Source organism: Thunnus albacares, chromosome 21 (genome assembly GCF_914725855.1).
Source record: "Thunnus albacares chromosome 21, fThuAlb1.1, whole genome shotgun sequence".
In the NCBI taxonomy this organism is placed as follows: domain Eukaryota; kingdom Metazoa; phylum Chordata; class Actinopteri; order Scombriformes; family Scombridae; genus Thunnus; species Thunnus albacares.
Window position 1 is genome coordinate 24,755,855 of NC_058126.1, and position 24,241 is coordinate 24,780,095.

The 24,241-nt window shown below is 42.4% G+C and overlaps 1 long non-coding RNA gene across 1 annotated transcript; it reads right to left on the reverse strand.

Moving 5' to 3' along the window:
* Window positions 1-20,958: 20,958 nt before the first annotated feature.
* On the reverse strand, window positions 20,959-21,712 carry LOC122972071. The gene is made up of 3 exons (XR_006399632.1): window positions 21,572-21,712; window positions 21,356-21,471; window positions 20,959-21,106 (listed from the first exon to the last, which is right to left on the reverse strand). It is a non-coding gene; the product is annotated as an uncharacterized LOC122972071 (long non-coding RNA).
* Window positions 21,713-24,241: the final 2,529 nt, after the last annotated feature.

Genomic DNA, 24,241 nt, shown 5'->3' on the forward strand with positions numbered 1-24,241 from the left:
AGCACAACAGTGTGGAGCCTCGCAGTCACAGCAGCTTCTAAGATTAGACTGATATGTGAGACCAGGACAATACTGAGCTTTCTAGAGAAACTTTTTATTGCCAGGTGAGGTTTGGTTACATCAGGATTTCCTTGAGACCAAAAGGTTACACAATCACCTAATTGTGATAAGATCACTGAGTACAGCACTGGACTGGTAAGCTATTGCCAATCAATCAAAATTAAGGGAATAATTTCTGCAGTATTCTCAGATTTTGTGTGAGAACATAGCATTAAACCCATACATTTGATCTCTTATGCTTCTGTAATGATTGTCCATTGATTTTTAGATTAAAGTGATGTACTTGTTGTTAACATGTCACTCTACAGTAGGACTTTTGTCATGATTTTTTTTGCTCCTACATATTTGTACTTTAAGTTTCTGACTGATTGAAGCATGGTGATCACAGCCAGCTGATTGAGCTGTGTTCTCATGACCATAATTTTCCCAGCTCTCCCAGGACTACTGGCCATGCTGGTGCACAAGACGTTTTTAGCCAAGTGGTGCCACTCTATGGATGGCAACGTCAGCCTGATGACTGTCAGCCAGTCTGTCCACCACTTTGGTCCAGACTGAAATATCTCAACAAGTATTGGCTGTTATTATTCTTTGGAACGGTTTCTAAACAAACTACTGTGTCCATAAATCTATTTGTGGTGAAGGAACATGTTACCCAGCGCAACAATGTGGCTCATTGAAGTGTTTGGACGTGAAGTTTTTGGACAAAAACGGAGCACTACAGCACAGAGGAATAAGACATATCAGACTTTGGATACACACACAATACTTGTAAATAGATCAATTCATTGTTGGTTTGGCTTTACACATGAGATTTGTTGACAGGAAGAAAAATATAGAAAATCACCAGCCATATCCTTTAATAGCTAGTATGAAGAGGTGGTTACAGCAAGAAAAACATGTGTCAGTGCTCATTTGGGCACCTGACTGTTGTTTTAGGACAGACTTGTTTGTTCCTCCAGTGGTTGCCATAGGAATAAAATAGCTAAAGAAATTGCAGAAAATGTACAAAGCCAGTTGCAGACAAAAGGCACTTAACTACAACAATAAATTGAAAATAATATAATGAATGCTTTAATTAAGCTATTTATTGCATTAAGTAGGAGATATTTATTTCTAATATCCTGCCTTAATCTTGAATTAAATGATAATGACTACATTTTTAAAAAAGTGTGATAATATTATGACAATATAAAATTAAGACAAAATGAAATTAATATGAATGTTAACACACTGAGAGAATAAGAAATGGAGTAGTGGTTTCATCAAAATCTGGTCCTCCTCATTAGTATGCAGATTTATGCAGCTTAAATCTAATGAAATAATTCTTCCTATAGGAGGACCATGTGGTGCAGCTTCTCTCATGTTGCTGAGTTATGTTCACAAGAATGTCTTCAAATAGACATGAAACCATGATACAATATGAAGAACATAAGGATAAAATAAAAACAGTCAGTAACACCTGATTACCACCCAAATTTAAATGGGTTTAAATATGTTCCCTGACATGATTTGATGTATTCTCAACTTAAATAACTTTCATGTAGTTAACAATTGAAAATATGTTTTTGATATGTGCACTAACTACTTCAATTAAAAAAAAATCCTATTCAGTTTTCTCATCCTCCAAGAAACAAATCTTTTGATCAAGAAAACACACCGAGCAACAATCCCTGTTACAATTTCATTTCAATATATTTTAATTAAGTGTCTAACATAATTGCATATGAGATTTGAGTACACTGATTTCTTTGTTTAAGTGATGAAGATGGCTGATGGAGGAACTGAAGAGGAAAACCAGCACACTAATGTTCCATCATTTTCAAGATTTATTTGTCACATACTCCTATAAAATATGGGGGTGGCATACTTGAGAGGATGTGCTAAAAGGTTAGTGTGCAGCAATAATAATAATGATAATTATAGTAATAGTAATAATTATAATATTAATTATAATAATAATTAGAACAAAGTCTGATCATCCATTTTGACCACACGTCTAAGCTGCCTTGCATTCCTCCACATTAATCTGTAAATTAATTTCTTGATTAACTGATTAGTTGTTTGGTCTATAAATGTCAGAAAATGGTGAAAAATGTGCATCACTGTTACCCAAAGCCTAAGGTGATATTCTCAAAATGTCTTGTTTTGTCCCAACCAACAACCCACAACCCAAATATATTCAGTCTTCATTTTTCTTTAAAAAGTACTCAAAACGATCAATCAGTTATCAAAAATGTTGATGATTAATTTTCTGTCAATCAACTAATCAATTTATCAGCAAATTATTGCAGCTCTGGATGCCAGCGATGAGCAACAGGATTATTAATCTCTATAGGCTTGGGATATGCCACTACAGAAATGTTGTTTGCGTTCCCCTGACTAGTGTTATTAAGGATGGATCAAAACAACAAAGTAAGTCTGTGACCTAAGTAGTAAATAATTGTAGTAAAACGGAAGTAATGCTGTCATGATAATAACAATATTACTACTAATAATACAAATAAACTAAACTGAGACAGCCATTGGGATAACAGGTGGAGACAAAAAATGCAAACAGGACAAACAGGATGCAGTAAGACTAAGAATCCAAGGTTATAAAGGCTAAGAGCCTACAGCCATGCCAGTGGCTCTATGAGGCTACATTAGCATATTAACATGCAGATACAATGTAAACATGTTGATGTGTTTAGCATGCAATCTTTACCATGTTCACCATGGCAAAGAATGCAAATGTTAGCATGTTAACATTAGCACTACACACAAAGTACAGGCTGGTAAGAATGTCATTAGCAGATATTAGGTCACAGGTACTGAACAAACTTTGTCCTGATGAAGGCCAAAAGTTATTAGAATTCATCCTGAGGGGAACATTAGTGTCTGCACCAAATTTCCTCCAGCAGTTGTTGAGATATTTCACCAAAACAAACAACCACCCCAAAAAATGAAAACATAAACATAAAATTTCATGGCATCCATCTAATAGTTATCAGGCTATATTTTAGTCTGGACCAAAGTGGTGGTCAAAAGACTGACACTGTCATTCATAGCGCCATGCAGTTAAGCATGGCTAAAAAGGAAAGATATTGTAAACTGTAATCCTGAACATTTCAGCCCTGGTTGATTTGGTCACACCTGTGATTACTTGTGGAAATGAGAAGTGTGTTTTCATAATTCAGCTCCCAGAGTTTCATTTGTAACTACATATGTGTCATCTGCTGGGGCCAGAAAACACACTTTGAGCTACAATCTGTCCAACACACTGGACAAGTGTATGCTGACAATAAGAATGAGTCAGTTACAGCATGCAAACACATTGAATGTCTATTGCAGAAAAATACAGCTAGTAATAATACCATAAATGGGGTTTAATATAATAATTCTGCAGAGTACACAATTTTTCTATAACCCCAAACCACAGGTTGACCTAAATGCTCCCTGCAGTTTTGTTCACAGTAGGATGTAAGACATGGGACACCAGCCTTACAGGGTTGAATTTACTCAGCCCAGTTGTAAAAGAGTGTCCAGTGGAGCTGTCAGGTCCACACTCTCTACAATGACAGCAAGGAGTACAATGCTATACTAAATATATTAGCCAAATCAGCAAAAATACAAAGAGTTGATGTGAATTTTTCTTTAACTCTTACAAATGTCACTTTTAACCGTTGTATATATCGTGTTAAGGCAGGATGCATAACCACCAATTACTCTCTGAATGAATGTGTGTGACGGGGCGCCCATGAACGCTCCGTCATGCCCTAACCGGCGTGTGTTTCTCTCTTTCTTGGCCGGAGAGAGAGCGCCGGTGCCGGGAGCGCGCAGCGCTCCCACTGTTCCTGCGGAGCCATGCTCCAGTTAAAACGGTTCCTTGCAGACCCGCACTTGTGTCCCGCGGTCCTGCACTCCCACAAACTTTTCCCAACTGTCCGAACTCTTTTCTTCACGCTAAGCATTCGAGGGTGCACACTTGGCGCTGACGCAACACACACACACACATATACACTTACCTGCTGCTGCTGCCTCTGGTTGCCTCCGGCATGGGCCAAACTGAGGCACTTTCTGGACACACCATATATAGCGCTTGGTGGCGCGCTTAAGAGGGCCATGTGACCGTGGACTATACCATCAACATCGTATGAACTGATATTTTATGGTTTATTTTGGTTTGGGGGTATTTGGCCATAGCTATATGAAGGGCGATTAGTGCCGTTTTTTCCTTTATACGATATATATCATTTTTGAATTTATGTTTGTTGTGATGTCAAATTTGAACGTAGGATACTATAATTTGGTAATTGGTTTGCCCGGGGGAGGGGCTAAGAATATATAAGGGGGAGCTCTGCTCATTTAGGTTTGGTTGGGTTTTGGTCATGGCTAAGTAACAATGTGGGTGACGAGCTGCCAGTAGGAAACCTGTCGTGTAAATACTTTTTTTGTTATTAGGGTTTTTCCACTTCTGCACTGTAAATATTTTTGCCACTCTTGTTTGGGGAACTTGGTGTGAATAAAAATCACCACGCTGAAGTTTCTCATCGTCTGAGCCATCATTGAAAGCGAACCCACGACATTTGGTGTCAGAAGTGGGATGGCCAGTCGACGTGGGCGCACCTGGTCCTCAGGAAAATGGACTGGACTGCGCTCACATAAGCAAGAAGTGGCTCACGATGAAGCGGCAGATGAGGGAGCCTGGGCCACAGAGGAGGAGGACGGAGGGGGAGCTGCTGCTCCAGCCCTCCAGGCAGCTCTGGGAGCTCCAAGTGCCGGAGAGGAGCTGCTGGCCGTCATGAGAACCTTCCTGGAGGGACAGCAGAGAAGAGAGGAGGGGTTTCTGGAAGAGCTCAGAGGACTACGGGCTTCGATGCCAACCCTGCAACTAGGACAGCCGGTGGCAGAGCAGAGGCCGGTAGCACCTAGCCCAGCGCCCGCCAGAGCCACATCGCCATCTGAGGAGTCGACAATGAGCCTAAGGCTGGACTTACCAACACCAGCCCCTCGGCCACGCCACAGTTCACCTATGGAGGGATCAAGGGACAGGCTGAGCAGCGGAGCAGAACCCCCTAGGCCTGAGAGCAGACCCTATGGCGACCCCAAGATCCCACAGTACCTGGCAGGAGAGGACATTGAAAATTACCTGCTTCGCTTTGAGCGCATTGCTAGAACATGGAGCTGACCAGAGTGTGAGTGGACATGTCGCCTGGTGCCTCTACTCACCGGAAAGGCTCTTGAGGCCTACACGGCTATGGATGAGGAGAGGGCTCACTCTTACCGCTCACTCAGTTCCGGTCCATGGCATTGCCATCCGGGGAGAACCCATCAGAGACCTACCACCGCTTAAAGGGTCTCTACCGACGATGGATTCGTCCGGTGCAGCACACAAAGGAGCAAATCAGAGAGCAGATCATTTTGGAGCAGCTTCTACGTGTCTTCCCTGCAGACATCCACACCTGGGTGAAGGATCACGAGTCCACAGATGGACTAGCTGCGGCCAAGCTAGCGCAACAGCACATCAATGCACGAAGGGGAGGCCCAGCTTCATACCAAGGTGGTCCCGGTCGTCAGCCTTCTTCCCAGCCCAGACCAGCAGCCAGAGCCAACCCACATCTGCCAGGAGAACTCCGCTCTGCACCCAGCCAGCACAGTTCCAGTAAGGAGCTCATCTGCTTTTACTGTCAGCAGGCAGGCCACCAAGCTTCTCTATGGCCCATCAGAAAAGCTAAACTGAGTGGTGCATGCTACACTCCCCGCGCTGAGGATGGAAGGGCTGTGGGAAGGCGGCAGCATTTTAAAGACATTACCATCAATGGTGAACCTATGACTTCTCTGGTTGACTCGGGTAGCTTTCTGACGCTGGTCCGTAGGGATTTAGTGCCAACGGGCATTGTGGACTATAGCAGACAGGAGGACATTTTGTGCGTGCACGGGGACAGCCATTCCTACCCTACTGCTGATCTGACTGTGGTGGTGGATGAGCAACCCTATTTGATAACTGTGGGGGTGGTGGAAAAGCTGCCTGTAGCTGCCATACTGGGATGGGACTTACCGGTGCTACTTGATGTGCTGCTTGATGTGGAGGCCAAAGACAGTGACGGGGTTAAGGGCTTGTCCGGTCAGGTGATCACCCGCGCCCAGGCAAGAGCGGGGGTGACGTCCGACCCATGGCAGAGAAAGGGACCAGATCCAGAACCCTTTTCAACCCTGGACAGCAGTTTGTTTGAAGGGGGCACAAAGGGCCCGAGGAAGTCTCGCCGCCCGCGGCGTTTTGAAAAGGGGCTTAAAACCAGGCAGCCAGACTGTAAAGAGGGACTAACAAAGGACATATGGAAGGTGCCTGGGGACATTGGGGCCTTGCAAAGGGAGGATGGGACTCTTAAGACATTGTTCACCAAAGCAGTTGGGGGGCTGGATATGGCAAAGGAGGGAAAAGAATGCTTTGTCATTGACAATGATGTCCTGTATGCACTGGCTGACGGGGTCAAGCGTCTTGTGGTTCCTGGGTCATGTCGACCAATGATAATGCACCTGGCACACGCCTTGCCTTGGGCTGGTCATCTTGGTCACAACAAAACCTATCTGCGCCTAGCCTCCAGATTCTATTGGTCCTCCATGTATACAGATGTCCAAACTTTCTGCAGAACCTGTCCCACCTGCCAGAAAACCTGCTATGTCCGCCAATCAGACCGTGCCTACCTCCAGCCTCTGCCCATTATCTCCACCCCTTTTAGGCGTACAGCCATGGACATTGTTAGCCCGTTGGTGCGAAGCAGTAGAGGGCATCAGTACATTCTGGTGGTCTGTGATTATGCCACAAGGTTTCCTGAGGCCTTTCCCTTGTGCACTGTCGCTGCCCCTGCTGTGCTGCGGTGTCTTGTCCAGCTGTTCTCCAGGGTTGGTGTTCTGGACGAGATCATAACAGACCAGGGGACAAACTTCATCTCCAGACTCCTGCAGCTCTTCCATCGACAGTTGGGCATTGCAGTGATCAAGACCACCCCATACCACCCGCAGACTGATGGGTTGGTCGAACGGTTCAACCAAACCCTGAAGAAGATGCTGCAGAAGTTTGTCGCCGACACCGGATGGGACTGGGACCAGTGGTTGCCCTTCCTGTTGTTTGCCTACAGGGAAGTCCCTCAAGCTTCCACTGGTTTCTCCCCGTTTGAGCTACTGTACAGCTGGGATGTCCAGGGGCCGCTGGACTTGCTGCTAAAGACCTGGGAGGCTCCTGCAACCAGCACCAGCGATCGTAGTGTGGTCCAGTTTGTGTTGGAGATGAGAGACCGGCTGGCAAAGTACCGAGACGAGGCTGAGGTCAACCTACGTGAGGCCCGGCAGATCCAGAAGGCATGGTATGACCGACAGGCCAGACACAGAGAGTTTCAGCCTGGACAGAAGGTCCTGCTCCTCCTGCCATCCTCCAACAGCAAATTACTGGCTAAGTGGCAGGGCCCATACACAGTCCTCAGGAAGATGGGCCCTGTGACCTACGAGATCCACCACCCGGACAAGAAAAAGGCAAAGCAGATCTACCACGTCAACCTATTGAAGGAGTGGAAGGAGGCTCCAGTTCAGGTTCCCGTGGCATCCCTGTTGGTGACGGAGGTGGGCAGCGAAGGGGAGGAGGAGTCTACCCTAGCTGACCTCAACCAGTCTGCTGAACCTGCTCTCGACCATCTCTCTGTCAGCCAGTGCAGCCAGCTGAGCCAGGTGTTCCAGCAAGTCTCCAAGCTGTTTGCTGCTAACCCAGGGAACACTTACCTGGTGGAGCACGTCATCCGCCTGAAAGACAGGGGGCCGGTTCGCCAGAGGTCCTATCGAGTACCCCAACACCTGGTGGCAAAGCTCCTGAAGGAGGTGGAGGAGATGCAGCGTCTGGGGGTAATCGAGCCATCGCAATCTGAGTGGTGCAGCCCGGTAGTCATCGTGGTGAAGAAGGATGGCTCATTCCACATCTGCATCGACTTCAGGAAGCTCAATGCAATGTCGGAGTTCGATGCCTACCCAATGCCCTGGATTGACGACCTACTGGAGAAGATTGGCCAGGCCAGGTTCATCACTACCCTGGACCTCTGCAAGGGCTACTGGCAGGTACCCCTAGATGCATCCAGTCGCCCCTACACTGCTTTCCAGACACCGGCCGGCCTCTTCCAGTTCACCGTGATGCCCTTCGGCCTCCATGGTGCACCTGCCACTTTCCAGAGACTGATGGACCGCGTCCTGCAGGGGTGTGAGGACTGCAGTGCTGCTTACCTGGATGATGTGGTCATCTTCAGTGACACCTGGGAGCAGCACCTGTGTCATCTGGAGCAAGTCCTCGGCCAGATCCAGCAGGCGGGTCTGACACTGAATCCTGCCAAGTGTCAGTGGGCCAAGGAGGAGGCTAAGTACCTGGGCTACCGGCTGGGACGAGGCGAGGTCCGACCACAGGTGGACAAGGTCGAGGCCATCCATGGCTGCCCACGCCCACGCACGAAGAAGGAGGTGAGGTCCTTCTTGGGCTTGGCTGGCTGGTACAGGAGATTTGTCCCGCAGTTCGCCACCATCGCTGCTCCTCTGACAGCTCTGACAGCGAAGGACCAGAGGAACCCGGTCGCGTGGAATGAGGACTGCGAGACCGCATTCCAAACCCTCAAGGCCTGCTTGTGCTCTTCTCCAGTGCTGAGGAGTCCCGACTTCAGCCAGCGGTTCTTGGTCCACACTGACGATTCTGCCGTGGGACTGGGAGCAGTCCTGGCCCAGGGTGATCCTGGTGAAGAACAACCAGTGCTGAGCCGCAAGCTGCTGCCCCGTGAAACCAGGTACTCCAATGTGGAGAAGGAGGGCCTGGCCATAAAATGGGCCCTGGAAAGTCTGAGATACTACCTGCTGAGGAGGGAGTTTGACTTGGAGACCGACCATCGCGCTCTGACCTGGATGAACTCCATGAAAGATCATAACAGCCGTCTCACCCGCTGGTACCTCTCCCTCGAGCCTTTCCAGTTCCAGATCAGACATCGAGCTGGCAAGACCAATGTTGTGGCAGATTATCTCTCCAGGTTGCCGCACATCGCCAACCTCGGGGAGGAGGGGGATAATGTGACGGGGCGCCCGTGAACGCTCCGTCATGCCCTAACCGGCGTGTGTTTCTCTCTCTCTTGGCCAGAGAGAGAGCGCCGGTGCCTTGGAGCGCACAGCGCTCCCACTGTTCCTGCGGAGCCATGCTCCAGTTAAAACGGTTCCTTGCAGGCCCGCACTTGTGTCCCGCGGTCCTGCACTCCCACAAACTTTTCCCAACTGTCCGAACTCTTTTCTTCACGCTAAGCATTCGAGGGTGCACACTTGGCGCTGACGCAACACACACACACACATATACACTTACCTGCTGCTGCTGCTGCCTTTGGTTGCCTCCGGGCATGGGCCAAACTGAGGCACTTCCTGGACACACCATATATAGCGCTTGGTGGCGCGCTTAAGAGGGCCATGCGACTGTGGACTATACCATCAACATCGTATGGACTGATATTTTATGGTTTATTTTGGTTTGGGGGTATTTGGCCATAGCTATATGAAGGGTGATTAGTGCCGTTTTTCCTTTATGCGAAATATATATTGATTTTTGAATTTATGTTTGTTGTGATGTCAAATTTGAACGTAGGATACTATAATTTGGTAATTGGTTTGCCCGGGGGAGGGGCTAAGAATATATAAGGGGGAGCTCTGCTCATTTAGGTTTGGTTGGGTTTTGGTCGTGGCTAAGTAACAATGTGGGTGACGAGCTGCCAGTAGGAAACCTGTCGTGTAAATACTTTTTTTTTTGTTATTAGGGTTTTTCCACTTCTGCACTGTAAATATTTTTGCCACTCTTGTTTGGGGAACTTGGTGTGAATAAAAATCACCACGCTGAAGTTTCTCATCGTCTGAGCCATCATTGAAAGCGAACCCGTGACAATGTGTAACTATTTTTACGAGTTCCCAAAGTGGACAAAAATACTGTAAAAGCAATCAGCAGTGAATCATGCCAATCCTATTGCCAGACAAGAATGTCATTTCAATGTTATTGAAAAACTCAGCAAAACTTTGCATTACAATCAACGGTTTTTAAGTCCAATGCCAACATTTTTAAAATTCTTGCTTTCAATGGAAATCTAATCAATACAGTATAGTATTATATATATACTTAGGAATTTGGTTTAATTAAACTAAAAATTCAAATTAGATTCTTGTTCTGGAACAGAGCTTGTTTCTCTTGTCGAAACAGAAACCAAAAACATTATACAATCTACCATACTGTCCACATTGGATTATGGAGATACCTTGTATGCTCATGCTGCTGCCACCAGCCTTAAACCACTGGATGCCAACTACCACAGTGCTATTCAATTCATTACACAAGACAGCTATCGCACTCACCACTGAGTTACATGAAAATATCAGCAGTAATCACTGACATCTAGAAAACACCAGCATGCCTGCGTCTTCATTTATAAGGCCTTACTATGCAAGTTGCCGAGATATTTAACATCCTTATTTGAACCGAGAGCTGGTGACCATGAGACCAGAACAAAGAGCAGATTGGCTTTAAAAGGTCTTCATACTAACTGTGAACCACAACACAGCACAGGTTAGAGACACTTATTCCTCTGAGTTACTTTAAAGTTTTACTAGTTATTTTTGAATATTTGTGTTTGCTTTGTTAGTGTGTCTGTGAGTGTGTATGATGATAGGGACCTTTGAGCATCTCCTGTTCTCTCCATGTGTTTCCTGCTTCTTTTCAGTTTCCTACTGTGTAACTTTCTGTCATCAAGGTTAAAATACAAAACAAAACAAAAAACACCACAGATCTTGAATTAAATGAAATGCTATTGAATTATCAGATGAGAAAACTTCTTCACAAAAAAATTCACACTGAGCGGTACAATTAATTTCCTTTCCATTGTTTATTAAATCATGAGTACAATAAATGATTTTAGACTCTAATGAATAGAATGTACTGTATTCATTAAAAACAGTTACTATATTCTTCCATGTGAGTCCTGACTAATGGTTTAGTGTAGCCTGCTGTACCCATGATCTCACTGCAGCTTTACAGACTGTGACACCATCTTATTCAAAATATTTTATAGAAAATATATTTATAGTCTCAATGTTCTAACAAAATATAGAGTTTGCCCTCTGTGGCCTAGTGACAGGACAGCGTGAAGTTGCTTTTTATGCATTTACATCTCTGCATTTGACCTCCAGTGCCCTCCTCCAGCCTTGGCAGCAGAAGCTGTTCTCATATTTATTCATTTATTACTTTGCTCTTACATTTTCTTTCACATACAGTTTCACTCTTAAAAGGACAGGTTCACAATTTTTCAAGTCTGTCTCAACACAGTGGTCAGGTGCCCAAATGAACATTGAAACTCATTAAGAGATCCCCTCATAATGCACTTATAATGCAAGTTATGGGGCACAAAATCCACGGTGCTCACTTTAAGCAAAAATTTTATTTTAAGATAATGTGAGGCTTCAGCCATTTAAGTTAGTGCAGGTCTTCCCCAGTTACAGTCTTTTTAGTGTGTCTCGATGGACAGTGTTTTCCTCTTCAGCTGCAGTGGAAAATTCATCACAGAAAAGGAAATTTGGCATTAGAAAGATAAATGACTCAATTTGACTAATTTGGATCGCTGTAACCTCATATTAGCTTCATGAATTTAGCTTGTGGATTTTGTCCCCCATCACTTACATTGTAAGTGCATCATGAAGGGATCTCTCATGGTCAGTATGAACAGGAGAAATTATTACAGCAAGAAAAACATGTGTCAATGTTCATTTGGGCTCCTGACTTTTGTTTAAGGACAGACTTGAAAAATTGCGAACCCGTCCTTTAGACTGTTGCGGCATTAGCCTTTAACAGCAGCAGCAAAATGAAGCCCTGACACCACTCTTAGTAACACAAAGAGAGAATTTTGTACTAAAAAAGATGTTTGGCTGAAGTGTGGAACACATTTTTAAAAGAGGACTGTAGATTTTATCCCCTTTTGTCCCCCACTCACATGGAAATCAAACTAGGGAGGGGATCTCTGACAGAATGGACAGGAAGAACAATTACAGCAATCAAAAACTCAATTTCAATGAACATATGAGCATGTGGGTATTGTTTTAAGACAGATTTGATAAAAAGGTCAAACTATCTTTTAACCAGTTTCTGTTTGAGAAGGGGAGGACTATTTTGTTTTGTCATAAACTGTCAGCAGCAAGAGTAGACTGTCCACCCACATAATGATCCTGTCAAGAATGACAGAATCTGTTGTTTAAGCAAGTACCCCGAAACAAAATCTGTTTACACTCAAGTGACAGCGCTCTCTATCAGCCATAATAATTATGATAATGGAGGAAATCAGGTGACAGTAGTATAGAACAACAAAGTCCATTTCGGGAGTTGGTCGGGTGTATGTAAGGGTCAACAAAACATCAGACTTTAACATGGGAGTCATGATAGCCCCCTACCATAAGCCACATGGTTGTTAGTGTAACCATGACGACTAAGGTCCCCTAACCAGAAGTTGTCATTTTAACCCAAAGCTCAGTCACATCATAAAACATATTTCATTTATCATTTCAACAGTGATTTGAAGGCACATGCAAATGATGTCATCCTGCTGATAGGGACGTCAGTTCACAGTGTCATTCAGGATATAATTCACCAACTAAGATGTATTATGTCATTTTATATGGAGGACTTGTTGAGCAAGTCCATGTAATTTCTGGTCGATACGAAGGCTGCAGTAGTGGTTGCTTGAATATTTTAACAAAACAATTTTGAACTATTTAAGAAATATGCCAGTTTAGGAGTTACTTCTGTGCGCGAACGTAAAAAAGCTGTCTCTCATCCTCATTTGTTGCTAATTTTGTGAATGTAGCTAGCTACCCATGTAGGAAGATAACACCCACATTTTTAATTCTGCCTACAAAGTTCTGATTGGTCACTAACCATAGAAAACTGCAGCCCTTAAGAATAACACTAGACTGCTTTGATTCACTGAACATGTGGAGATGTTGAGTGATTCAGAGGTTCAGAGGTAAACATCCGATTAAATTGTAAATGTTACACTTGTGTTATCTGTATTGCATTGCTGTGAATTATCACAGAGTATCAATCCTTAACAACAGGAACAGCATGTATCTCTGCTGAAGGACTGAGGGATCCTCTTAAGTCTATCAGTGTAATGGTCAGGGCTCCATCAGGAATCATCTGAGTCAGCAGGTACACAGTCAGGTGAGCATGCAGCAACTGAAGCTTCAGCTTGGTACTATACTGTATGTCCATTAGTGGATAGCTTTGGTTGAATGTCCCATCATTGGAGCAAATAGCAAATGAAGCCACTGCAGCCTCTGACAGAGGAAATATCACAAGAAATAGCAGTGACTGAATCATCTGGTTTCAGAGTCATGTGATCTGGTGACAAGGCTGTGCTCCAAAGCTTGACTGGGAGTAATTCTCCTCTCAGCATCCAGATGTAGCAGCTGTTTAAGGAGGCTTAAAATCATATCATCTCTCTCTCTCTGGGTAGGTCATGATCACATCATCTGGATTATTACCTTCTTCATTAAAGTCCAGGATGAGGTAGCAGGGAAACCTGTTTAAGAGTCAATCATGCCTGTAAATCTGAAATCCTGCCTGTGCAGGACTGTGAATATGAACACAGGATGGCATTTTTAAGAAGCATCCTTAAATAGCTGCTACATCTGGATGCTAAGAGGAGAATTAGTCAGAGTCAAGTTGTGGGAACAGCATGTGAACAGGGCATCCTAATGTTCTTTATATGAAGCTGAGATGTCTAGATTTCAGAATCTTGATTTTCAGAGTGTTATGCTGGGTCCTTGAAGAAGACATATTTAATGAACAAGGTATGTAACAAGAACAGCCATATTTTGTACACTACAATATATCAAACTATGAAATTGTGGTACAACACAAAATGTTTCATTCAATTAGTCAAACACTTAGAGATTTCCATGGCGTAACATTATCCAACTGAAAACAGTACATGATACATTTGTTTTATATATATATATATTTATTTATTTATTTTTTCACATGTAGTATATTAACATAAAACTCGAGCAGTGTGAAGGTGACAAGTTTGGCACTGGAGCATTTGCAGCAGTATGGTCTCAAGAAAAAAGTTTCATCCAAACCCTCAGATGCCCTCTGTCTTCATTGCTGTTGAACTTTATCTGTATTTTTAAGGTTAGTACTTGGTGAAAATGATCAACATGTGCCTTTCAAAGCTAAGCTTTCTTTGAGCACTAATTATTAAGTAATTAATAATAAATGTTTTTAAGTAATTTAAAAACATTTGAAATAGACCACAGTTTAAGGCAGGAGACTGAGAGCTAAATGCAAACATCAACATGCTAGCAGGTATAATGTTTAACATGTTCACCATCTTAGACTATGTCTACATTAAGCCAGCTAAATCCTAAAATGCCATGCACACACAGCAGAAGTTTCAGCTTGTTTCTGCAAACAGTCCACTCAGTCTACATTAAAACTGAATGTAAAATGAGTAATTGTCCTCCTACTGGGCATGCATGGAGAACAAATGAGCAAGCCACAGCCACAGAAAACAAGCAAAGAAGAAATGGTATACTATTTCGGTTTCTGCAGTGGCTTCCTGACATTTTGTTTATTGCAAACAGATTACAGAGGTTTCAGCAAGAGAAAGGTGGTAGATAGCTATGTTTAACTCTAAACAAGCTGTCAAAGTAGACAGTAAAGAGAATAATACTTGCATGAAGCTGTTTGTCATTGTTTTTATAGCCGCGCTACGGCCACCATCTGTTTTGTCACCAACAGCCTTTATACAAAGTTCTGTTTTTGGGTGAGAAAAACGCCATTTTAGTCTGGACAAAGGGCCAAAATGGAGAGAGAAAGATGGCTTATGAATTTAGATGGCTTAGTGTGGACACGGTCATAGTTTAGCGTGTCAGCATTCGAACATTTTCTAATTAAAACTTAACACAAAGTACACATGTGACTGATGGGAATGTCATTGGTTTATGACTTAAGACCTGCAAAATTAAGGTATTTCATAATTTGAAATTTTGACTTGATGATCACCAAAGTTATTAAAATTGATCCCAAGGAGAACATGAATATCGGAAAGAAATTTCACGGCAATCCATCCAATAGTTGTCAAAACATTTCACTCAAATGTCATCCTCATGGTGGCTCTACAGGAAGCATCAGGGGATCAAAATTCATAAGAATTCATTAGGAATCACCTATCCATCAAGTAGATGTTGAAATATTTCACTGGATAAGTGAAAATTTTGACCTGCTGGTGGCACTAGATGGACATCCAGATGATCACCAAAGTCATTAGGATTCATCATCAGGACACCATGATTATGTGTTTTTAATGTAATGGTAATTCATCCAGTAATTTTCAAAATTACCATTTCACAAAAAAAACCCAAAAAAGAAAAAAAAATAAATCTCACTGGGGCACTAGAGGGAAAGTCATGGAATCACCAAAGTAAACAGGATTAATCATCTTGAATGTCCATGAATGTCATGGTTCAGTATGTCATGGCAATAGGGTTGGGTATCCAGAACCAGTTCCAAGTTGGAACTGAAATATATTCAGTTGCATATTTCAGTTGCACTCTCAAGTGAACTGCAGTGAGCATTTTGCAGTCCATCAAAGTTTATCTTATCTGCCAGGACCTGCTACGCAGACCTAATGTCACGTCATTTGTTACGCAGTACGTCAACAAAGCAAGTAAGAAGAGACACTTCAATTTACATCCTGGACCCTGACTATCTACAGCAAGCGCTTGAAAGTTTGGCTTAGCTTCACTAAAAAAGATAATGACACAGCAAAATGCAAAACCTGCAGTAAGGATATTTTGTGCAAGGGAGGAAGAACCTCCAATATGACGAAGCATTTACTTCAACTCAGTGTGAATCTGAAGGAATGCACTGTGTTCAATGTGTTGCAGTCTCACAGCCACAACAACGCCCCAGATACAGCTAACGTTAACAGAAGCATCTCATGCACAGGTACAAAACACAGATGAGCTGACATTTGCCTTTTATATTGAGGGATGATGTCCATAAATTATTCTAATATATCTTTTAGATGTGAGTTCAGAGAGCACCCCTCCACCTCCGGTTCATCCCCAGAGACCCCCCTCTAGTACAGAAACTCCTTTCACTTCAGCCATGACAGAGAATATGAGCAAGGAGAAAGTGGATGAATGTCACCAAGCAGTGACAAGATTTGCGGTTACATCCCTTTGCTACAGTTGAGTCTCCTCTGTTTAGATATGCAAATTTCATTATTAATATCTGGTTATTCACAGCAATATTCAGCCTTCTTTGATATTTTCCTGTCATAGCACATCAGAAACAGCTGACAGAATAACTAACATCATAGTCTCCAGTAAACTATGATTAGGCCTACCCCATGGGAGGTGTAGCATAATAATGTGAGTGTACAATATCTCTGCAGGGAGATGACCAACGCCCTAAATCCCAAATACTGCCCTCCCTCCAGGGATAGTCTGTCCAATCATTTGAACCAGCCTGGTACAACATCGAAAAAGAAAACATAAAAGCAGATCTGGAAAAGGTCAGCAAAGTAGCAGTTACCGGTGATGGCTAGACAAGCATTTGCCGGGACCATTACATTACAGTTACGGCACATTATATCACTGAGGGAAGGATGAATCATAAAGTTCTTAAAACAAAAGTCATCTACAAAACACAAACAGGGGCAGTGATAGCCAAGGAAACTGGGGACATTTTGGATGAGTTTGGAATAAGGGGCAAAATTGCAGCTATCACAGTGGATAATGCATCCAACATGGATGTGGCAGTAATAGGCTGCCTCACACACACACACTTAATCTTGGAGCTCAAAGTCTGTACACAAGTGGCAAAATGGACAGCAAAGATCTGGAATGTGATCTTGTGGATGAAGAAGTGATCCATGGCCAAGACTGTGCGCCAAGAGAAGCAACACATTGTGGGTAATAATCATTACTCATCATCAAGTTCAACTTCAGATATTATTATCTATGTATTAGTATTAGGAAGATAAAGTTAAAAATATTATTGTTTGTGTGTCTTGTAGACCTTCCTTAGCACTCTGTCTTTGTTGATGTCAGAACTCGCTGGTACTCTCTTTACCTCATGCTTGAGAGGTTCCTCTAGCAGTATCTTACGATTCACACAGCGTCTTTGGATCAATGGCTGAGAAAGGCAATGGAAAGGGACAGGTATGACAGCTTTTGAGCTTTTGAGTGATGTGTTGTGGTCTATGGTGACATAATGTGATGAAATTAATGATGAATAATTCAATTACCTAGCTAAGTGGAATAGTAAGTGGTTACTCTTTGATTGAAGAATAATTCATAATTTGATTCCTGAACATGGAAAGTGTTTTCTTCCCAAAACAGACTTCAGAAAAGCAGAGGACCTGTCAGTTCTGTACGCATCCACACTCTGTGTCTCAACCCATACTATAAAAGCTGAGGGAGCATTTCACTTTGCAAGATGGAGATATAGTGTTTGTGTCCACCCTAAAGAAGACAGTTTGGTCTTCTTCTATCAGGTAAAAAAAATGATTAAAAGCAATGGATATCACTTAGGGAAATAATTGTATTATGTTTTATTATTATAATTCGATATGTACATTTCATAGAGTGTCAACGTCAGAGCCTTCCTTGGAGAGGCGACCACATTGGTTCCTAGGATTAAACATAAACTGGAGGATGATGACAGTCTGAGACCGGGTCAAGGACAAAGTACTGGCAGCAGCACATCCTACAGAAATACACATATTCATTATAGATGTGAATTAAACTTAGACTTTTAATTATCAAATATTCATCTCCTGCATCATGTCCTGTGTTACTCCTTTGTCTAGTCTAATTGCTTATTACACTTGCAACTGACAGAGCATGGTGATGGTGAGAGGGACATGGAAACAGTTCAACCAGATGAAGAGGAGAGAGGGGAGGAGAGAAAGAATGAGACTGTATCGGTGAATGCAACATGATAAAAATTGCTTCAATTATACTTGATATTATTGTCTTTATAATCTTATGTGTTCTTAGTTTTGATTTTTATCTCAGGATTCGCAGAGGGTGATGATCTGAAGAGGAGCCTAATTCAGAGTACCTTGTCCATCCAGGAAAAGACTCACAAAGAACTGGAGATGTATAGGGATATGCCTCCTATAATGACCTCTGAAGACCTTGCTCTCTGGTGGTAGAACAGAAGAGACAAATATCCTTTGCTGTCAGACCTAGCCCTCTCATACCTGTGTGTACAGGCCTCCTTTACCCCCAGGGAAAGGGGTTATTTCTACTGCTGGAGATACAATCAGCCCAGAGAGATCACGCATTCTTCCCGAGAAGGCCAACATGCTGATTTTCTCCAGAATAATTGTTTATTTTGCATTGCAGACATCCATTCATCCATTCTCTTGACATTGTTGCTGCTTCCATAACAACTGTCTGTTAAATATTTTGTTATACTCTGATTTTTTTTACATGTATTTTTCCATTATTTATTTGAACAGTTTTGTTTTGTAGTTTGTTGTTTTTGTTGATCAATCCTTATAAGAAAGAGTAATATTTATTTTTATAATTGAAGGGGGAAAGAGACTATAGTATATATATATAGTATAGTATATATAGTATATATATATATAGTTTAAATGTGCCAAGAATAAAGGTAGGCTGATTTTTGTTCTTGAAATATTTGTTCTTTTTTTCTCTCCAAAAAATATTGGGATCAGAACTGAGATTCAATAAGCAAAATTAGAATCAATAAAATTGATACGATACCCAACCCTACACATGGCAATCTATCTAGTAGCTGTTGAAATATTTCAGCTGCTGACCAAACAAGCTGAACTGACAGACTATCCATTATCCAACATTACCACCCCTAGAGCCACAAACTAACAATAATGAGTAATATTTCAATATATGGAGTTTCTGTATAAAAACAGTGACAAGTTGTAAGAGTATTAGTGCATGTTTATGTATGGTGAGTTAAAAAGCAGTGGAGGGATGAAAGAAGAGAAAGTATGTGTGTAGACGGGTGCAATGGAGGTGAATAGAGGAGTTCACACAAGTGGCACCATTAAGACAGAAAGGCACGTCAAAGAACATAAGAATGCAAATAGGAAACAATCACCTTTTCTTTTTGTTTGATGATGGCAAACTCAAGCTGCTGTTAACATCCACTGCAAGGTTTTCCAGTTTGTTCTCCTAATGCACAGAGCTGTTTGTTTTAGCAGCTTCCAAAGAGCTTTGCCGCTAAGTATCCATTTGCATAACAAAGTTCTTCTGGCACTGCAGTATATGAGTAATACAGAGTCAACTAGGTGAAACGAGGATAGATCTAGTCCGGTGGATGGCAAGTAGGGGTGGGGGAGGGCGGATCAATTCTTAGATGCATCTCAATGCGGACATGGACGCTTCTGCATCGATTCACAAATGTCAAAAATTGATTTCCTATATGTTAGTTAATAATGTGATGTTGATGGAATAAAAAAAAGGCAGAAGTCAACTGTGAGGGCAGTGCAGCGTCCAGAGAATCTTCACAAAAGGCAGCAGTGGTAAGCACGTTTTGATTTCATGTCTAAATAATTACCTTTCCTCGACAAATATGACGTATATGAATAACTTTCTATGCCGTCACTCAGAGACTGAAGAAAATAACTCCGCGGTCAGTCTATTTCACCTCAAAAATCCTGAGATTATGAAAGATTCGCACCCCTAATGGTGAGTGGGATTAGACAGAGGGAAGGATGAACAGGAAGAGAGCAGAGAGTAAAAAGACATGAGAGCCTGGGTTGAATAACGATGCAGAATGTAACAGTCTGCTCTCTTTGTTATACACAACCCTTACAGAGCACCGCTGTGTGTCCTAGAAAGGGAATGAAAGCACCAACTGATGGTGTGAACCCAGTTACTGGTCATTTGGTTGAATCCTAAGAATAAGAGACACTTTTTCAATGTGTCTCTTTTGGTTCATTTTAATGTGGATAGTTTATAGCGTCAAAACACTAAAGAATGCCAGTCAAAAACTTTATGACTAATAATGAACATGTTCATTTGCACTGCAAATTAAAGTGGCCGATTTTGGAAGAGAAAAACAAGTCACAATATCCTTTTGATCCAAATGTAGGCCAAATTTTAACTGAATTTCCAGAAAATCTGCAAAGGAAAATGCAAATCCACCACTGTTTTTTGAAAATTAAGAGTTGGTTCATCAAGGTTAACAGTCAGTGGTGCTAATTTTCCAGTCTGTGCCATTAAACCATTGCAGGAGGACATAACAAGATGATGTCAAACCTCAAACAATGAGAAACCATACAGTAGAGTCTGATTGCAGCCACAGTAGGGTGTTCCTGTAGAGCACAGGAATACTCACTTTTAAGGAATGCCAACTGTTATGACTGGCTTGTGGGGTACAAGAACACCCGCTTTTTCTTCTTCTCTGCAGACAGGTATAGAGGGCTTGTCTGGTCTCGTCTGGAACACAGTTCTGATGGTGTTTTATACAGCTACCACACACCATCTTACAGTAAATATGTAAATATTTACTCTGGGCCGTAGTCATTGATTTATTTTAATTTACCATTCTCACTGCGTTCTGAGTAAATATAATTTTGATAACAGTAACAATAGAAAGAAATTAATGAAAATTTTGTCCAAATTAGTCTTTTTCAGATCATTTGCAATGTTTCAGACTCACAAAACACATGAAAATTATGTTTTTCTTTTATGTTCTCTCTATATATATATACACATTTTGCAACAAATAAAGGCAGACAATAGATAGATTCAAGACATTTATAAGTCTTATAAATGGATACCAAATCATACATAACACAGCCAATATGATAGGCTTATGCACATGTTGATGATGTTGATGAATACACAGAGTGTGGCTGCCTGTAGTCCTGTCAGAGCTGGGGCTGAGGCTGCAGTCTGACCAGATGAGGGATGTATGGAGGTCTGAGGTGAAGGAGGACAACCAGAAGAGTCTGGACAGATGCTGGAGGGACAGAAATCAGTACGACTGAATGTGATATAATGAACATAAACTGTCTGTTTATGAATCAACAGCAGTAACAGTTTCATTCCTCATCATGTTGCACTGATGCACTGAAGGACTGAAGATGAAACCAGTCCAAGGAGACACAGGAGCTTTTACGAGGCTAAATAAAAAAGACAGACAAGCAAAATAAACATTTCTTAACCAAAATAGCATTGCACTATGAAATAAACACAAGTACATATTTACTTGAGAAGCAGCATCCATTGATCCAGATCTCCTGATGATGTCACAGAGTTTTAGATGTATCCATCACTGTGATCACAGAGAAGCTTTCAGTTCAGATCGGGGTGGGTCTCTGGTGACTGTAAAGAAGATAAGCACAACCCAGTAAGATTACTGGCATTCATCAGTACAGATCAGCTGTGGAAAAAGCATAACACTGGACTGAAACTACGTACTCACCCGGTGTGCTATCCTCATCCTCATTCTGGAACCATCAGACCTGGAGGATTAGAGGCATGAGTGAAGGTCACTGCTGAAGGTCAGAGGTGATGATGATGAGAAGGCTGAGCAGCTACTTCACCCTGCTGTCTGTGATTCTGCTTTTACCAAGAAAAAACATAATCACAGATATAAAATACATGAATACATTCACAAATATATGAATCATTCCTGCTGCTCCACATGCTGCCTCATAGTTCTTCAGCAGCTAAATGGACCTGAACTGCACTCATTTCAGACAGAGAAAGGCAGAACTAAAGAAATCAGGATTTACTGAACCTGCAGCCTGTTATCAAAACACAGGAGACAGACAAGATTAGGGGTTAGGATGTAACCATGACAGAAATTAAATGAAAAGAATACATTTCAGTATAAAAGGTCAATAACTTTATTAAATCTCAGTGTGCATGTGTATTCCAAAAAAGGAAAAACAAACTAACTCTACTGTCTTGTGTCAGTATCAGTCTGGAAAGATTCCAGTTTCAGTTTCTGACAGCTCAGACAACAAGGTGCAAAATTCACACAGACATCATTTATATAACTCACACTTCAAATATTACTGAGGTATCATTATCATTTATTTACTGAGTTACATCATGCACACCCATGTCTAATGTTTATCAGACAAAGCGTGGTGTGGCTTTGTTTATTTGAACCAGCTTATCTGTCTGACTACATCAGTGACAATAATGCTACAGTGGTTTACTGTCAGTCACTAATACAGGAGACAGAGCAGTACCTTCATGTGTTGTTGTTTGCTGTTGTTATTACCAATTAATATTACCAATGTTATCTCATGGAGAGATTATCAATAACGTTATGTTATGAATATGACCTCTCCGATGGAGGCTCAAGGCAAAAATTCACAGAGAAATTTACATTGTCTCTCACCGTTAAGCCGGTTCCTCAGCTGAGGAACAGCAGATTAAATGTCAGGAACAAATTTACTGAAGGCCAGCAGATAAATGTCTGCTCCAACAAAGAAAAGTCTTGCATTCACTACAAACATTATATTTTGGCTTAAGTTTTCAGCAAGGTTAGTCATAAACTGTGAAGCTTCTGCAGTCTTCACTGCCCTCAATCAATGAGTCTAAATGCAGACAGCACCACTCCGCCTTTGCAAGTCACAATGTGGTCCAAGGGGAGTAGACATTTTTTTTTTTTTACTATTTTTAATTACTTTAGCACGGCTACAATAGATTGCAGCTTGACTTATTTATTCTGTAAACAGGTTAACAGTCATAGTGGTTTAGCTTTTTGAGCTAGCTTTTGACTAGTAATGCATAGTAACAATGTGCAGGAAAACAGACACCACAACCACCAAAACAACAATGCAACGTGGTCTATTCACACGAGGAGCTCCTTCAGTGCCGGGATCGACCACTTGCATGTCCAAAGAAGATCCCGCTGGAGCTAAGGACACCGAGGAGCGGAACTCGAGCCAGAGCAATGGTAAGAAACAAGAAGACAGAGAGAAGATGCAGATACAAGCCTTGTCTTCCCTCTGTTGTCATGGGGAATGTACGCTCGCTGATTTAAAAGATGGATGAGCTCTCGGCCCTGGTTAGCAGACAGCGCGAGTACTAGGAGTGTATTATGTCTGATGGAGACATGGCTGAATATGAAAATACCAGACTGTTCAGTGGAACTAGCCGGCTTCTCGCTAGTTTGGGCAGCCAGGGAGAAACAGAGCAGTAAGAATTCAGGCGGAGGGTTTGCTGTATTTGTTAATTCCAAATGATGTAACCCAGGGCATGTTACTATGGAGGTAACAATCTGCACGCCTGATGTTGAGCTGCTGGTCGTCAGATTGAGGCCAAACTATCTGCCTCAGGAGTTTTCAGTGGCTATTGTTATCATTGTTCACATTCCACCATTGGCAGTGGCGGCACATGCTTGTGACGTATCCCAGTGCAGTCCTCATAATAAATGGTGATGTAAATTATGTTAAAATCATGAAGCCCTCCACAGGAAAGGACAGAGCAGGCTGTTCTTTCTGAGGAGGCTCAGATCCCTCAATGTGCTGCTACGGCTGTTCTACCAGTCTGTGGTGGCCAGTGTTATCTTCTTTGCTGTGGTGTGCTGGAGAGGTGGCATTGGGACTTGTGGTGCCAACAAACCGGGCAAGTTGGTGAGGAAGGCCAGCTCTGTGGTGGGGATGGAACTGGACAGTGTGGAGGCAGTAACAGAGGAGAAGAAGATGAAAGGGAAGCCGAAAGCTATCATGGACAACCCCTCTCATCCTCTCAATGATGGGCTGAGCTGGCTCAGGAGCATGTTCAGCCACAGACTCATCCAGTCACATGCCTCAAAGTGCTGAGGGGCATCCTTTGTGCCATCAGCCATCAGACTCCACAACGCAACAGCACCCAGTACCTCCTACCTCCACTGATTGACTCAATACCATCAACCACTCAGTTCAACTGTCACCACCACAGATATTGAACATGTATATACAACAGATACAGATAATGTATGAGTGTATGTACTGTATATATATATATTTTAGGAACAGTATCATTACATCTTATCTTGAAAACAGGTGGATGAAAACACACTTACTGAACCTGCTGCAATACAAACAATAGTCAAAGGAAAACTCATTTTCTTATTAACTTTAGTCACGCAAAT